The following is an 18,791-nucleotide window of genomic DNA, read 5'->3' as shown; positions in this document are numbered from 1 at the left end:
GACATTTTTGCCCAAGTAAATTATGAACATTTCCTTCCATGGAGAATGCCACACTCAGAAGTGTTGAAGTGCCTTTCCTATAGGCACAAGGCAGCCCATCCTGGGGATACTCATGGAGAGACCAAATGGCCACCATGTCTGGGAGCCTGAACTCCCATCCCTGATCTATCACTTTTCCCTAGTGGTGACCTCAGACAAGCTGTTTGAACTGTCTGGGTGTCTTTTATCTGATCTGCAATAGGGTGATTAAGCTCCTTGCCTGGAACTGTGTAAACAGTTAAGTGCTTTATAAAAGTAAGTGATTTATATTCAAGACTATGAGTTTTCCCGGTTAAGTCAGGCCCACTTAATAATGCCCAGGAAGGGATTTAAAGCAAAGTTAAGAAACATTATTATTAGCATTGCCTTTACTTCTCCAATCAGGAGAGACTCCCACTGTTAGATCAGAAGAGAAATGAATAACATTATCTGCATTATCTATTGTAATCACCAACATTAAAATTAGCACTTGGAGTTTCATGTCCCATGAAGCTTGGAGCAAAATGCAGTGTTAGCATGCATTGTGGACGCGAAGGTGGGGCAGGGAAGATGGATAGAATCAAAGGGCCAAGCCCTTTGTTAGCCACATCCAGCCGGCCATCCAAACCCTGCAGAAGTCTCCTGAGCCACCACCTGACCCTGCCATCCTCACTGACACCTCTTGCCTGGGTGAGGAGGCATGTTCCTACCACTTCCCCTTCATCCTCCACTCCAGCAGCACCTGCTCCCACAACCTGGATGCCATCACATCCCTCCCCTGCGCCTGAACCTTCAGCACAGACATATCCATCCCCATCTCCCCAACCCACTCTGTGGCTTCGCTCTCCATTCACGTTGGACCACCCAGCTCAGGGGCTTCTCCTCCTCACAAACCCATACTCATCCTGCACAGACCCACTCTTGTGTCACCTCTGCTGTGAGCCTTCCCCAAGCCCCAAGCCAATGACCCACATTCCCTTGGGTTCCAACTTCACAGTTCTGTTCATGCCACCAGCGAGAATTCCCCTGCACTGTGGGACGTTCAGTTAGAGCAACTGATGGCACCTCTCCCTCTCAGCTGTGACTCCTGAGAGCAGGGGCTGAGTTGCACTTAACCTCACCTTTCCTGGCCTCTACCCTGTGCTGGGCGTGAGTATCTCTTACTGAGCTCTCTAGCCTTACTCCAACACTTTTCCTGGGGCAGAGCCTGGCTAGATGCTTGGCAAACCTACTTCCCCATCTCTCAGGGCTGACGGCTGGACCACATTCCTCAGCCTCCTCTTGGGATGGGGTGGAAATGTGTGCACCAATTCTGGGCTGGCCACACATGTCCCCAGACCCTCCTTCTGTGCATGTGTGTGACAACATTGACAAATGATGCCAACACCGTAAAAGAAAAGGGTGAGGTCAAGAAAAGCAAATTCTTGCATTTAATAGAAAGCAGCTCACTGTCAACTGGCTGTCTACCTCTTCAACTCCAATGCCTCATGCAGAAAACAGGACAACCACACTGTCTTCCGTGTCCTGGAGTGAAAAGCAAAGTGAAACTACATTACTTTTCAAGGAGCCAAGAAGTGAAAATATTATTAGGGAATAACTATTTCCTGAGAGGAAAATAGCATCAAGAGCTTTTGCCCGGGATGTTCAGATGTGTAAACAATACATGGCAAAGTCCATCTCTTATCACACGGGGATGATAAGAGATGTTGGATTGAGACTTCATACCAGGAGTAGCAGTAAGTGAGGTGAGGAAGGGTGATTTGCTCCAACTTGCTCCTTAGGGTCCTCACGGAGGGCAGAAACCCAGGGAAGAACACAAGGAAGCAGAAGTCCTGCGTCCTCACGGGCACCCTAACACCCTTGGGACTGTGGAGGCAGCCACCCCAACAACTGCACTCTATTTTCAACCATAAACTCAGAGAGGGGGAGCTCGGGTTCCATCAAAGGAGAGAGTAGCTACTAAGAGGTCTGCAGCCCAGTGAAGTTTATTTTCCATTTGTATGTCTGTAAATAATGGTTTTAATTTTGGAAAACATACATCTGGAATATTGTTGTGTTGCCAAACAGACAGAGCCTCGTCACTATATGACAACAGCATCCAGAAGGTTGTCTATTTTTCGGGTGAAACACTGCCTGAAGGGCGCCGGGCGTCTCCGAGCTGAGCGTGGGCAGCGTGTTCACAGTGCTAACACGGCCATTCTCGGGGTGGAACCAGGGAAGGACACGTGCGACGTGGGGGTGTGGGCTCAAGTTCCAGAGGTCTTGTCTGGGCTCTGCTGCTGCCCTTGCTTTCCAAGCAGCCCATTTAATCTCTTGGCACCTCAATGTCATTCTCCAGAAAATGAGACTCAGGATGACGCATGCATCCAGTATGAATGCACCTTTTTCCTTAAAAAAATTGAGTTTGACCTACTAGATAAATAAGCCCCGCAAAGGCTTCATCATGGGATTCTTGAAAGTAGAAAAGTCATAGTACACATAAAATGGATGTTGATTTATTTAAAAATATATACATATAAAATGCCCATTTTCAGGAACACAATTGTTTCCTACAGAAAAGCACTTTTCTGATTTATACGCCCTGTTGGTGCTTACTCAGTCGGTGTTTGTTGACTTCATTGCAAGGCATTTCTAAAATATAGAACAGCTAAACAAGATGCATCATTATTATGGAATCATGAAACGTTAGCCCTAAAAAGGACGCTGAAAATCATTTTGTTCCGACTGTCTATACTGTAGCTGAGGAAGCTAAAGGCCAGTGAGGTGATATTTCTAATATTTCAAAACATGCTGCCTGTATAGAATTTTTCATAATGTTAGTCCAAGTGCTGCCTAGGTGAATGGAAACACCTCGGAACTAAATAGCAAGTATTTCCACAAGTCTTCCTTTCCCAGAGTCACCCATTCATGTGACAATTTGTGTGTCCATTACAATTAATATCACTTTCTTTTGTTTAAAAAAAAAAAAAAAGACATGATGTGAAGGAGGAAGGAGTAGGAGCTGTGTGGGAGAAAAGTTTGTTTTTCTTCTTTCAGATCCTTTCATGACATAATGTGGCCTGTGAAGTTCCCTCTCAGGCCCACGAGGATCTCCTGTGAACCAAAATAACGCTCCTGGTTTAAGGAGACCCCCGCTGCTGTTTCTTGCTATTTTTGAGGCATTCACTGTGGAGTCCAACTGTCATTCTTGCTCAGAGACAGCTCTGAGAAATCCTGGGTCCCCACACACTAGTGGAGAGGAAGCACGTCTGGGGAAAACTGGGAACGGCCCAGCTGGGTGCTTAGGCTGCGCGTGGAAAGAGGGAGCCGTGCCGGCCAGGGTGGGAAGAGGCCTCTGCCCCCAGCTGCCCACCCCAGCACTGTGGGAACTGCCAGTGACCCCCGTGTGCAGATGAGACAAGAGAAGCCAGAGAGGCTTCTGCAGAGATTAGTCATGATGCTCTCTCTAGGTTCTGAGGCATTCCAGAAGAAACAACCAGGGCTGAGGCTTTGTGCTCATTAGAAAAAAGTGCTCCCTCCTCAAGTTATTAGAAAATAAATTGTTTAATATATTATTGACCAAGCTGAATAAAAGCAGCGAGGTCAGGGGCCGGCGGGGTGGGGGGACACAGCTACCTTCTCCCCCAGCTCAATTAGGTGACTCGGGACAGTGGCTTGTGAGTGAAGACAGAGTGGGAGAGGGGAGGGGAGGGAGGACACAATGGAAGAGTCCAGAGAACTTTGGCTCTGGGGTTTCAGTGTCCAAATTCACCATCCATGTACCCAACCTGTGGTCCCATGAATCACACTTATTAAATCAATATATGAGTACCACTGGGTTTCAGGGGAAATGACTGCTGTGTCAGTGTGGCCCCTGGGCTTGGCTGGGCTCTGCTCTGAGCAGTGGGCAGGGCCAGGCTGGGCTGGGGACACCCAGGAGCACCTACACTCTCTCCCAGTCTCACACCCGGCACCTGCCCAGTGCTCCCTGCCCCGGCCCCCCACCCCATAGGAGGTGGCCATGTGGGGTTCAGGGAATGTGGGTGGTGAGACTTGGACCTCCATGAGCTGCAGGTGGGTGAGGGAAGCCACCTCAGGGGCCACCTGGAGAGCAGACAGGACAGGGTAGAGTAGGACGCACATTATGTGCCAGTGACTGTGTGTACTTGCTCTCGGCCACTCCAGGAACATCCAGAATCTCCCCTCACCTGGGAACATCACAAGGAGCATCACTCTGGAAACATCTGGACCTCCCCTCACCTCCTCACAGGGCTAGCTTGCAGGGCTGGAGCCAGGTTTTGTGGAGCCTAAAAATGACACAAGTAGAGGACTTTAAGAAAAAATCCCACAAAATTATGAATTCAAATTGGTATGAACGTAAATACTTATTTAAAATGAGAAAAGAAACCACAACAAATGACAGTTTTAAAGATCTGACAAATACCAAAAACATCACAAAATCCAGAAATGTATTTTTATTCATTAACAGCCTGATATTTTCCATATTTTTTTTGCCTATTCTTTGATCACCTTTGCCTATGACAATGATATTGTAATAGCATTTTCTTACACAAAGAAAGAATTCAGTTTCAGTCTTTCCTTTCAAGCTGAAAACTGATCATTTCGCAACTTCTTATTGGCAATGATTTCTGGTTTTGTAGGACTGTTGTCAAATTTGGGGAAACCTCTATCAAGTTTCTTTCACATATGAGCTGTAGGATTTAAGGATATTTTAAGTTTTCTTATATAGTGACTCATCCTAAATATTCCTTAAATTGATAACATCTATCAACCCGTGTATCACATATCCTATTGTACTGGTGAACCTGAGTTTTCCGTTTTCTTTGTTGATGTCAGCATTTTGTGCAAAATCAGCAGGAATACCTTTTCAATGTGCTCATGTGATTTACTCTTCCTTTTAATTGAATTATCAAATAATCCAAGAATCTACCCATTGCCTCTGGTCAAAATTCTATCCTGGAAGATATTTTTACGTAGGAAATGTATTAGCTCAATAATGACACAGAGCAGTGCCTGTGAGCCGGATAAACATACCTCGCTACACCCCAACAAAATGTATCCCCAGTGCAACGTCCCTTTAGCTACTGTCCCAAATGCCCATGGCCGCTCCAGCGCCACTCTGCGCAGGGAGGAGTGAGATGGTGGAGACGAATTGGAAAGGGACACTCTGAACCAAACTGATTGTCTTCTCTCCCTTGGCCTGTTTGTTCCATTCACTGTCCCACCCTGCTTCTCTGCCCACTTCCAGGAAGAGAATTTAGTCAATTAAATTTAACTAACATGTTAATGGTGCTTGCACACTGGTTTTTACGTCATTCCATTGTTTATAAGGTGTCCAATAACTGAATATGTGTATGAGGTCTCAGCTCAAACATCACCTCCTTAGAAGGCCTTCCTTAACCAGCCAGTGTGAGCCAGCCACTTCCTCCCTACTCACTCCCTTCACATGGGTTAGTTTGTGAACTACTTGAAAGTACTTGACATCATCTGGTTGGTTTATTTGTCTGCTTGGTTACTGTTTACACGCTGTGGCTCACCTTTCACATTCACCGTATCCCAGCTCCTCAGCGATGCCCAGGTCGGTAGGTATTTGTTGAATGAATGTGTCACCCCACCCATTAGGCCCTTGTCAGAAAGGTTTAAGTTTTTTAGAAAGTCACGTAGAAAGGACTTTGTTTAACGTGGAGTGTTTGATCATAATGACGATGGAATTACAATCATTGTGACATTTGAGTCTTTTATAAGCCCTAGGAGGTCATGGGAGCAGGATTATGTTCTCTGTTTTACAAATGAGAAGGCTGAAGGATTCACTTGCTCAAAGCTACACAGTTGATTTGGAGCCAAATGGGATGTAGAACCCAGGGCTCCTGACTCCATGCCATGAGAGTAGTAATGCAGCCCCTCACCTTGGTACTCCTCATTCCAGCCAGTTCTGTGCCTTGGAAAAGAGTGGCAGAGATGATGCGGAAGAGGCAGGCTGAGGTTAGATTGGGAAGGACATCGTATGCCACACTAGGAGTATGACATTTATCCTGTTTCTATTCAGTTTTTCTCCATTCTAACTGTACTTCAGATCGTTAAAATATTAAAATTCTCCACTTTGAGCCATTCATTAATATATGTATGTTATATATATGTATGTGTATCTATTAAATTCATCAATAAACAGCAAAAGCTATTTATTCTTTTTATCAGCAAGCTCTAATATTAACTCACATTGAGATTATTTTTAAAGTGAGCTACAGAATTGAGATTAGGTATATAAACTGGAAATTGAATTTAATTAGTATGATTATTATCAATGATCTCTACACACTCATTTTTCTATCCTTGTAGTTTTAAAAAAAGGTGACTGCAAATATGTTAGGCCAAATCTAATCCGGGTATCATTTCTCTTATGCATCCATAGACACTTTTGGCCTAAAAGTTTTAGGAAATATGTACCTTTAGTAGTAAATGTTATACAATCGTGGCTCAGTTTACCATTGCTCACCAGTACCTATGTTCTCTTTTTTCTCAGCATACCACCAGATTACATACAGTAGTCCCCCTTATATGAAGGAGATACACTGTAAGACCCCCAATGGATGCCTGAAACCATGGATAGTACTGAACCCTGTATATACTATGTTTTTTCCTATACATACATACCTATGATAAAGTTTAATTTATAAATTAGGCACAGTAAGAGATTAACAATAACTAATAATAAAATGGAACAATTATAACAGTATTCCAGCATCACCACTCTTGTGCTTTGGTGCCATTGTTAAGTAAAATAAGAATTACTCGAACACAAACACTGCAATCCCACTGCAGTTGATCTAATAACCAATACGGTTACTAAGTAACTAACGATGGGTAGCACAGAAGGTGTAGATCTGCTGGACAAGGGGATGATTGACATCCTGCGTGGGATGGAGCAGGGCAGTGCAAGATTTCATCACACTACTCAGAATGGTGCACAGTATAAAACTCATGAATTGTTTATTGCTGGAATGTTCCAGTTAATATTTTTGAACTACAGTTGATTGTGGTTAACTGAAACCTCAGAAAGTGAAACTGGGCATGGGGGGGACTATTGTATTCTAACTGGGAGTGGTCACATGACTCCCACTCCCACTTAGTCATGTGACTGAGCTCTGACCAATGGAACATGCGAGGAAGTGAGTTGTGCCACTTCCAGGCCTACTCATGAAATCCTCTTATGTTCAACCTTTGCTCCTCCCTATCCTCTGGTTAAATGGTGAGGTTCATGAAGGCCTCTATAAGAGCAGAGGCCTCAGATGGAAGGAGAACATGTCCCCAAGAGACCACCCCATGGAGCAGGTCCCCAACTCCCCTTCTAACCTGCATCAAACTGTGTCATGAGTAAGTAGTAAAACTTTTTGTGTTAGGCCACTACAAATTTGGGGTTGTTTATTAAAGCAGTTACCACACTCTGACTAATATGTTGAACAAAATTTGCTACAGACAAGCAGAAAGAAAACTCTGGAATTGAAAATGAAGATGCATTGAAGGTTTGGAAACAGACTTGATACATGGTCAGGTTTGAGAGGATGGACAGTCTGAACATAGATACATCGGATGGAGTTGATTTGTCCAGGACAAATAGGGCAGGAATGTGAGTCCAGAGAGTAGGTCTAGAACCTGGATTCAACCCAAGGGAGGCAGTTGGCATGAAAAAGCGTGCTGGGATCCATCCTCCAGGAAACTGGGGCTCAGTGGTAAGAATCCCATCCGGAGTCCAAGGCAGGAAGCTCAGTTACTGAGGGAGTAGGACATAAGGGAGGAAACTCAGCCAAAGTCAATTCTGAGAGAAATCTAATCTTTTTCTGGAACGTGCTAATATAATAAGGGTTCCAGACACAGGAGCCTGTATTGCACTTTAAAGCTTCAGTCACTGAGCAACATGTTCTTTGCAAGTCCTTACATTTTAAAAAAGAATCAGAAACATTTTTGAAGTAGGAACGGGTAATGGAAAAAGAGTTGATGTTAGTTTCTTCATTGTTGTATTTTAAAAGCATTTTTTATGTTTTGTTAGGTCTTGAGTCCAACTGCAATTGTTTATTCTCATGGCAGGAAAAGATATGAAAAGATTAAGGGAGATTTCCTGCTTAGATCTTTAGATGTGTAACTAAGGAAAATGGACAGAGATGCAGATGCACTTTGCTTTGGAAAATGCTGAAGACAGTGAACATCCCTTTGGTGTCACTATTTTATCTTTTTAAAAATTATTATTTGTTCATTCACTCAAGTATGAGCCCTGATCTTGTGCCCCCAAATCTGCCAGAATCTAATGGGGGCACAAAGGAATTATAAGAATGAATCGTTGCCTCCTACCATTAGAACATTCTTCAGTTCATTTAGTAAAGTTCATTAGCCCCTCTTCTGGGTCACACTGCTTTGGCTCAGGCAAACAATGTTAAATAAGGAGTTCACAGTCTAACAGATGGGCAGATGAAGAATTAAGCAATTGTAGAGAATAGCAAATTTCAGAGCCCCATTGTAATAGGTTCTGAACCAGGCAGGCCAGGTTCACATATCATTCTGAAAGTGGTACGCCATGTTGGGCACACTGACAACAATTGTCTGTTGAGTCCACCTCAGTCTGGAACCTCCCAATGATATTAGTAAATTGATAACAAAGGAAATCATTGAAAACGATTGATATTAATATGAATATTAATTGATACTAATAAATTGATAATGATATTAATTATTACTAAATTGATTGGTATTAATAAATTGATATTTATTTATATTGGTATTAATAAATTGATAACAAAGGAAATCATTGAAAATGACCTAACCCACATGAAATGAAATATATCTTTATAACTCATGCAAAATAAATAGCACACGTGTGTCTAATACATGTGTAGGCAGCAGTCACAAATCTGACTACAAATGCAACTGTGCAAAAATTAAACTTTTCATATTTTTGGTTACTCTCTTTAAATTAAGTTCCCTTTGGCTAGAGGGACACAGACTGAAACCTAGGTAATGTGTGATGCCACAGAAGTTTAAGGTGGTATGGGGGCAGGTCTAGGGACCCAGTGCAATGTCAGGGCTCTTGTGGAGCATTTAGTTCTTCTTCCTCTCACCTGAGGATGCTGGCTTGCACGGCCCCAGCCGTCTGGGTCTCAATCATGTGTGCAGGGCCTCATCCAGCCTGGGGACTCTTCGTGCTATATTTGGGCCGTTCTTGGGCTCATGAGAAATGTTTGGCTTCTCCCAACCTGCACTGAAGCAGGAGTAACTCTCTGATGGTGTCCAGGCCCCATCTCAACCTCCAGGCCACTCTAGAGCTCATAAGTAGGACAATTCTGCAGGTCACTCCCTACGCGGGAGTGCTGGAAAGTCTCCAAGACTGCCAAAGCACTGGTGCCAGGCAGCCATTGCTTCTCAGGAGGCTTCCTTCATTCTAGGACCCAGTCCCCGTAGTTCCTGGATTCCACACACCTGTATGGGCATCCTTCCCTCCTCCCCACACCTGCAGAAAAGACACACCACTGTCAAGGGCTCTTTGTTTCCCCTCCAGCTCTCCTCTTTCACCCAAGCTGGAGAAGCTTTATCTTTCTCCTGGAAGTGGGAATCTTTGCTTTTAATTTTCCCTGCTTTTTCCTGGGCTTTGGTTTTGAAAACTCAAAAGCCAGAACAGCCTCCCTTTTCTCTGCTTTGGGTTATTACATCCTTTTCCTGAGTTAGTTAACCACAAATAATGAGCTTGGCCTGAGTAGGGGGAGGGCAGCAGGCTGGTCGAGAAGTAACAGTTTTATCCCACTACACACAAGTGCACCTATACAAGGGCTGTCCGGAAAGTATCCAGCCATTGTTAATATATTTTTCCTATCACATGGCTGAATACTTTCTGGACAGCCTCATATATCATACATATTGCCACATCCAGTTAACACAGAGATCACCATAGTCTAGATTCACTGAAATCCCTCTTCACTAATGTGTTGATAAAATCCTCAGCAGTAATGACAGTGGCAAACACCTCTGCCTTGTTCCTGTGTGGATTCTTGTATTTGGTTTCACTGTTTGGATTATTTGCCGATCCTGTTCTCTATTCCACTTTGGTTCATGTTCCACCTTCACCCCAGCTGCTTGATCAGATTAGTTTTACCTTATATCAGAGTGATTTTATTAACTACAGACATTTCTGTCTCTGCAAGTATGAAAAGTTTGGACATTATAGTTTAGAGTCTAAACTCCAGATTCTTTAACTACTGCATTTCTGTAGCACTAGCTATTTCCATTCCTAGTTGCTACTGCACAGATCTGGGCAAATGCAGAAACTTAAGGAAGTGTGGGTCGGTCGCCTTTACAATGGACTCTACAAAATGTCTTTTCCTGTCTTTACTATTATAGAAGGCATTGCTATTATACATAAAACCCTCCTATTTGAGGGCAGCAATTACAAGTTTCTGTTTAGATACTATCTAGAAAAGTCTTCTCTTCTTTCCTCTGCTTATTTTGGAGTCTTTTACTCTGTGATTACTGCCTATCTTGCATTATCTTCATTCTCTCAATGCCAAAAACAGAGATTTTAGATGATCTATCTCCTGCACTGCTGAAGTTTGCTTTTTAACTATTTGATGTCCACACATATGTGTGCGTACACTATCAAACTGTCCACAGAACTCTGGGGGTATGGAAAAAGGAATGATTAATTTTGCCTGGGAAAATAAGATTGGTAAGGAGCACTGATGGCTTTGTATAGGAGGCGACATTTGAACAAAGTTTGAAGAATGAATAGAATTTCACCATTCAGGGAAGAGGCCTGTCCTGAAGGTGGCAGATTGTGAGGAGCACAAGGAAAGGAGTGTGACAAATCGAAACTAGCATGAGCCTTTAAAGGCCTAGGAGCATAAAAGCTTGTGGTATGAAGAAGGACAGAGGTGGCATCTGGTAGTTAAAGGAGATGGGACTTGTATCAGAGGAGTTACATCTATGGCCAATGCTCTGCCTAGTTGACTGAGTGTAAAAAAGAAATTTAGAATCTTCCAAAATACTGACAAAAATGTAAAATGGAATACCAAACTCAGAAACCAAGAAAGCACCCCTTTCCTTTTAGTTTCAAAAAGCATCCTTTGTTTATCAGAGCTTTGAACAGGAATCACACACTAAGGAATAAAGAGCCCTCCTCGTTAAGTATAATTTTAAGTTACTAATTGCTACCTACACCCCCTGGCATTAAACAAACAGAGAGAGCTGCTGTCACTCCTTTTAAGCTTTTATGTTCTTTGGTGAAGAACATAAACATCTAAAAATAGAACCCCATGAAGGATGTTAAAACCGTATAAAGCAGGGCTTTCCTGCACATAAAAACTTCTGCCTGTCCTTTCCTCCAGCCAAATCACTTTAGTAATGAAGACCAAAATACCAGTGCTCTATGAACCCCTCAGAGCTTAGGTGTTTGATTTGGACAAATAATCTGCTTAGTTCTTTATAACCTAAAATCCTCAAATTATGGAGAGAAAATCTGTGGCCCTTCAGGAGGAAAGAGAAGCAAGGTGAGGAAAGGAGAGAGCTTTCAATGGCCTCTTGGAGTTTTCTACCTCCTGATGTTCTCCGGATGTTGCAGTGCTTAGTTCTGCAGCTCCCAGTCCTAGGCTCTCTCCTCATGCTTTAAATTCCCCACCTTGTGCAGTATCTAGAGTTTAACAACGAAGGCCCACCCTGAGAGTGACCACTAGCAAGCCAGCAATGGGGCTGACTCTCCATTTGGAATGAATGTTTGAAGAGGTTTATTAACGTTCATAGAAATGGGGATTGGGACCCTGAAAAAGACTATCTGCAAGAAGGTCCTTTTACTCTTCGAAGCAACTTGAGCCTCTTTCTGCTTTTAAAAAGTCCCGTAGTAAGAAGGAGACCACCATGCTCATTTGGGACCCCAGAACCTCAGAGCGGAGAGGGACTTAGGAAAGTAGTCAGTTTGAAACGCAAGGCCAGCTCTCAGTGGCTGAAGCTGCATGTCTACATGGTCACCTCTCCATCCACCTGCAGCACCCTTTCATGAGGTTGTTCCACATGTTACCAGCTACTCCGAGCGACTATTCTTTAGCAGCGTGGAGCTGCGAAATGTGTCATAAGCCCCTTAGTTTCATCTTTGAGTGTCCTTTTTGTGTCTCTGTTTCATGAGCATGGACCATGAACCGGTCTACCGTGGTAAATTAATGCATCCAGTTAAAACAAGAGATAGGTGACTCAACACTGACCTCCACTGGCTAGTGTAGAAATACCGAATCCCTTTCTCTCCAAACCTTGGCCATTTTACACAAGGTGGGCAGACAGCCCTCAGCACCTTGCATGGAGTTGCTAGCATTGCACTGTTGATTGAGATTTTAAAGGATTATAAACCCACTTTCCAGGTAGTACAAATGTAGGTTCTGGAAAACTCTGATCCAACATTGAGCTCTGGGACTACACACCTTGCCGTGCCGCGGCACCCCATTGTCCCACCACAAACCACAGCAGGATGTGGCACCATTTTGCTTACACCCAGTTAGGAAGTTCAAGGTTCAATTCATGAGAATCTGAGAAATCTAGCTCCATCTTTTCCCATGGTGTTAATAATGACTATTCAATTACCATTTGATTTATTGCTACCTTTTAAATGCCTCAAACTTCAGTTGGCCATTGTACCCCATTTTCAATCTGTAAAATAATCTCACCTACTGACTCAACCTGTGCCAGATGCCATGCTGCCGATGCCTTCATGGTCTGGAGGCAGACGTGGAAGGCCTGCTTGAATCAGTGCCGCCAAGGTGAGCGGTGATTCTCCTTGTGGGGGTAGTCAGGACGTGGACCCGGCCACGCTTTCTGGAGAGATGCAAGGCAAACTGAACAAGGGGGCCTCTATAGCCTTAAAAAAAAAAGTGCATTTACATTTCCTGGAAGTGGCCTGATGCATTTCAACCAGAGTGGACCCTCAGGAATTCGGGCACTTGTTGATTTCGATAGAAGCCAACTGAAGCCCCCCCCCCCCCACTCCAGGAGTGTACAATCAGGTTAGGAGAGCAATTGGTAGAAGAGGTTACGACCTGGAAATACCTGCCATCCGGTCCCACTAAACAGACTAGGTCAGAAAGGGCTAAGCAAAATCATTTAACAGGTGCTCCTGGCTGTTGAGGAAACTGGAGCCACGAATGAAACTCTCAGATAATAAGCCTGTGTTCTTTGTGTTAGTGTCTGCATTTAGAACAGGATGTTGCCTATGTCCACAGCTGTGTTGAGGTAAATTTTAAGCAGAAATTAAAAAAAAAAAAACATTTGCAATAGATATCAAAAATTGAATAAAATAGTCTCAATGGATGTTCTTGTTGTTTTAATACCCTTGAAAATATATTTAACTATTTCATAATATTTAAATTTGAATAAATAATACATATTCTTAGTACTAAACTTAAAAGGCACAAAAAGATATACAGTAAAAAGTAACTCTCCCTCTTATCCCTGCCTAGGAGAAAACTAGTGCCAGTCCCAGTGGGCAACTTCTGTTACTAATTACATGAGGAAACTTCCAGACTTATTTGATACATCTGCACCTGTGTATATATGTACATATCATTTTTTGCACAGTTGGTACCAGATTGTTTATACTTAACCTGTGCCTTGTCTTTTTTACTATATAACAATATACCTTAAATAGGCTTCCATATCATTACATAAAATATTTCCTTACTAGTTCTTATTGCATAGCATTTCACTGCATGGTGTTCCACAATTTATTTAACCTGTGCTCTAGTAAAAACATTTAGGCCGTTTCCAAGTTCTTGTATTTATAAACAACACCTCAATAAATTATTGGTACATAAATCTTTTCACACATTTGCAAGTATATCTGTAGGAAAAATTCCTGGAATTGTCATTGCAATGACAAGATGTGGGCATTGATGATTTTGATAGATTATTGCCCAATTCCCTCAACTAAGTTGCCCAGTTTATTTTCCTATTGTCAAATTCATCAGTCTTTTTTTTATAGCTTCTGAGCTTGGTGATGTGCTTAGAATGGTTTTCCCCATTACACTACTTTTTTAACTTTCCCATGGTATCCTAGTATTTTTATTAGTTACATAGAAATCTTTGATTCATCAGGAAACTATTTTGATATATGGTGTGAGGTTAGAATCCAAGATTAGTTTTTTTTCTAAAGGGCAACCTAGCAGAATAACTAGGCTAGAATAAAGAACAAAGCAGCAAACAAAAACAACTTCTTGGAATATGTCCCTAGCCTCTCTCTCTCTCTCTCTCTCTCTGTCTCTCTCAGAATCTCTGTTGTTTCCTAGGTTTACAAAGGACAGGCTTTGCATTACTGTTTTTTCTTGGCTTTTTTTTTTATGTTTTGAGTGGTTTTTCTGAGATATGAATGAAAAAATACTCACTTTACTGTGCATGTTAAAATTGGAATCCCTCAGACAATATTCCAAGAAGTTGTTTTTGTGTACTTCTTTGATTGGTTTTTTTTTTGACCATTGGAGATAGATTCTAGCATACTAAATATCTTTGTCTTAATTATATGTAGATTTTTTCCTTAATTTAATGATGTCCAGAAGTGTTGCATTGAATGGGGGGAAGAGCTTTGCTACTAGGGATCAAACTGTGAGTGGTTTAGCTTTGTAGACTTACTGGAAACTCGAAAGATCAAGAAGACAAGCTCAAACAGCAAATGGGCCTTTATCAGAAGCAAAGAAAAGCATTTTTCCATAGTTCTAGGCTGAACCCTTCCTGACAGTCCCAGTTCTTATATGTGCACCAAGGCAAAATCATTAGGCAGGAATGAGACGTTTGAACACTATTGCTCACCCAAATCTGAAAGAAGCAGCTTCTAAGCATCTAACCTTCCCTGGTGGGGCCATCGCACTATGAACCAATATCAAGTTCAATATCCACTTCCATCTAATGGGTATCTCAGGCAGCTGAAAGAAACTGGGGCGTTATGTGAGAATATCCATTTTTGTCTCATTATTTATTTTAAACATGTAATATATCAAAATATATTATGCATATTTAAATATATACATTCGTATGAAGTCAGAGATCCCTGCAAGTAGACAGTGTCTCTGGAAGAAACGTGTTTGAATGTAATCCCTGTGGGAACAGAATTCCATACCTGTCTTGTACACGGCTTATCTCTAGACCTAGAGCAGTACCTGGGCGCCTCAGACGTGGGTTGAAGATGAGTGGATAGATGGAAGAGAGACCTTCTAACTATGAGTTTTCTCTTTTCTTCTGCTGTTGAGTAAGTAGGGGTGCCAAGAAATAAGGTAAAGACTCCAGGAAGAAGAGCCAATTTGGGATGGTAGGGGGGGAAAGGATGACTGATTTAGAAATTGGTCTTAGGAGTCAAGAGCTAAGCTCTAGCAATTGAGTATAGCATAAAGCATTTTTCTATAAAATCATGAGTTTAAAATTCTTTCTTCATTTCAAAAGAAAAAAAAATAGAAAGGTCAATTGGCATAAAAAGGGAAATGAAAACACTGCAGAGAGAAACTACTATGATGTCCTAGGGTGCATTTTTAAATTAGAAGGTCCTTAAGCAAAATTGTTGTGTTGAGAGCATTTTCTTTAATGAGGTCAATTCCCAGTGTCTCAGTCAATTCCACATGTCGAGTAGCTTGTGCACCTATCTAACTGACCCAAGCCTAAAAATGATAAAAGTAACTTGATGGACAGTCAGATAAAGTGCGGTGACTTTTTCTCACCAACCACCAGCCCCGTAGGAGATATTAATCACTGGAGTTTTTACCTTATACCAGAGAATTAGAAAGTAAAACCTAAGACATTCATTTCCATGCATTTAGGTCAAAAACAGAGAGGTTTCACTCAATCTATTCCAGAAAATATAGCCACCTTGGGATTGAACATTTCTTTCAATCTTAGCCCAAAGGCAATCACATTAGGGACACTGTATGCATTTAGGGTGATAAAAATTGAGCTGTGGTCTAACTTATTACATAATTTTCATTCTAAAATTACTTTCTGCTGGACATAATGACCCCATCAGTCAACCTATCATCTGGCTAGTTAAATGAAGTAAGAAAATAACCTCAGCTGGTCTCAGAGGAGTGAGAATTCAACAGCCTAAGGGGCTGAGATTTCCTGAGAGTTTGTTCTAGATCTCTGTTGGGCCAGCCAACATGCAATCTTACCTCCAGTCTCCCCAGGAAAGGCCATTCAGGCCAAAGGAGAAGCCACTTTATGTGAAGCCTGTAACCCAAGATGGAAATACTTAACCAGGCCAAAAAAACGTTTTTCCTTTTGGTGGATCTAATGCGCAGTGATTGCTCCTAATTAGGCAGTCTTACTTGAAAAGTCCTCCCCAAACGCCAGGAGAAAGCTCTCCTTAAGTGTCTTTGCAACAAAGATACATTAGGGCAGAAAGTCAGTATTCGTTTAAGAAATCACAGCTGCATAAACAATGTTCACTACAAGAAGAAAATTTATAGTATTTGTCAGGGGAAAGTAAACACTTTGGGGACTGTGTTTGTGACACAGTGTCATACTTCATGATCCTTTGAGCCAGCAGCCACAAGAACAGATCGACCACAGAAGCAGCGTTCTCAGGATGTTGAGGGCCAGCACTTTTTTTTTGGTTAATAACTTTACCCATTTTCTGTTTCATATTTCAAGAGGACTTTCCATACTTCCATGGGTGTTGGGGAAAAAGAAGAAACTAAGGTGGCGGGTCCTCCTCCACCCTCATTCTCTACACTTTCTGGAAAAGAAGTTCTTCTTTAAAAAGAAATCAAAAACCAAAAAGTAAATTCTCTTAAGAATTGCAGTGGTTGTAGGCATTCGCTCCTGAAGCTATTTTTCACGAGCCCTCAGGAGTTGGCCCAGCCTTACGGCAGCGTTTCCCAGACTTTAAATTTCATGGGGAGTTAAAATTGATTTTAAAACCAATATGGAGTTCCCATCTTTTAATTTTATAAAGAAAAGCCATCTAAACAAAACATTTTTACCATCTACCATTACCCTCAGTTTCTATAAGAAATGAATATTTTAATTCCAAAAAGTAAGGCAAGAAAAGCAAGGCTAAAAATCTCAAAATACAGGACAGTTCCATTGCATATACCTAGCTATAGGGGACAACTGACTCTGTTTTCCCAGTCCTTCTTGTCTCACTACACTGAAGACTATGTCCATGGACTGGCATTTAGAAATCATGGCATCAGGGGGAAAGCCACCGAGAACTTCTTGTGCCGAGGGCTGTGGGAACAGGGAGGTGTTTTGCTGTGTCCTGTCCACATGGAGCCATCGTACCCGTAATCATCCGTCACACTCATATCTCAGCAGTCTATACGGATTTCAAAGGGGCTTTAGGAGGAATTCAATTGTTGTGAATTTTTGGTTTATTTAAAAGTTTGCAAGAATTTATATTAAACACTGCAAGAGTCTTAAATGTTTAAAGACCAGTGGAATTTCAAAGAGCTTAATGATGGTTTCATGTTAATGACCCTGACCCCAGAAATTCATTTTTAAAAGCAGTGTTACTCAAAGCGATATAAAGGACATGAGAAACCAAGAGCGGAGGAGGTGGGGGTGGGAGGTGGGAGATAAAAACTTACCTGCTGGGTACAATGAACACTATTCCGGTGACCAGCACACCGAAAGCCCTGACGTAAGCATTATACTAGGTATCTGTGTAACAAAAACACTGGTAGTCCCTTAATATTTTGAAAGAAAAAAATAAAAGTAGTGTTACTGTAGAAAGTGTTCTGGGTGTTTTCTGAATAACTTGTGGCATTAAAGAAAGCACATAGACTTCCTGGTAGTTTCATGCAGGAAGGTGTATACATATGTGGGGGTGGGGCGGGGACTGGAAGCACCTGCCAGGGAGAGCCCTGCTTTTGCTTGTCAAAGCCCCAGCAATCTGCAACTTTTTGTCACTGTAGCTAACGAACTCCACACTTCCAGTCCTTTACAGGGGGCCTCTAAGCAGGAAAGGGAAGTGCAGCTTGGAAGATTTTAGGTAGAAACTGAATGTTACAGACCCAGGGAATGCATTTAGAAAGAGAAGTAACCAGAGAGGCGAGAGGAAGAACGCCAAGAAGTAGAGCCCATAAATGCCAGACTTCTTAAAAGGGGTCCTCAGGCCTCCACGGGTCTCCTGAGCTTCCTCCTGCACATCACACTCCCATCCGATTAACAGAAATGCTTCTAATGGACTGAAACCTTCTGTCTCAGAAAGGATAGTGATGATGGGCATTTCTGAGAGGAAAACCTACTCACCTGCGGAAAAGTTCCTGGCAGGGACTTCTGTGGCTCGACCCAGGGAGAAAATAGACCCATCCGTGGGTTTGGCCTTGAGCCCTGGCCATGTGGCCTGGAGATGCCGAGCTAAGAAGGAAGAGCCGGCTGCCCTGAGCTGCCCTGAGCCGCCCTGGCGGCCTGGTGTGTTTCAGCTTCCGGCTGTCACAGAGGGAAGGCTGGAGCAGTAGAACTGGGCCTGTCTCCAGTTTCTGTTTAAACGTCTATAAGATGAAGCAAGTTAGTGAATATCAGTGGGGTGTTTTCTTCATTTATTTACAGTATTTATTTTTTACCCTTTTTTCAGAAGCAGAACTATTTTCAGTTGAAATGCTATTTGAAAATCAACACAGGTACCTACATGTGGAGCTGGCCTCACGTGCAGGACGCAGGGAAGCGGGTGCTGGGTCTCAGGCTCCAGGCGCCCCCATGGGCTTCGCCAGTCCCACCTTCTCTGAGAAGCTCCTCGTGGGACCCCTAGGGAAGAGGGGATTTGACAGCTAATTTTC

The 18,791-nt window shown here is 42.6% G+C and overlaps 1 long non-coding RNA gene across 1 annotated transcript in view; it reads right to left on the bottom strand.

The window, feature by feature from the left end:
- LOC123649474 overlaps positions 1-18,461 on the bottom strand; it is a 32,896-nt gene extending 14,435 nt beyond the window's left edge. The window contains exons 1-2 of the long non-coding RNA XR_006739015.1: positions 18,265-18,461; positions 4,206-4,304 (exon numbers count right to left, since the gene is read on the bottom strand). This is a non-coding gene — a long non-coding RNA (uncharacterized LOC123649474). The remainder of the gene's footprint in view (positions 1-4,205; positions 4,305-18,264) is intronic.
- Between the last annotated feature and the right edge of the window lie 330 nt (positions 18,462-18,791).

Source organism: Lemur catta, chromosome 13, assembly GCF_020740605.2.
Source record: "Lemur catta isolate mLemCat1 chromosome 13, mLemCat1.pri, whole genome shotgun sequence".
NCBI classification, from domain to species: Eukaryota; Metazoa; Chordata; class Mammalia; order Primates; family Lemuridae; genus Lemur; species Lemur catta.
The sequence above is the reverse complement of the archived record's forward strand: the minus strand, read 5'-3'. Positions and strand labels throughout refer to the sequence as shown.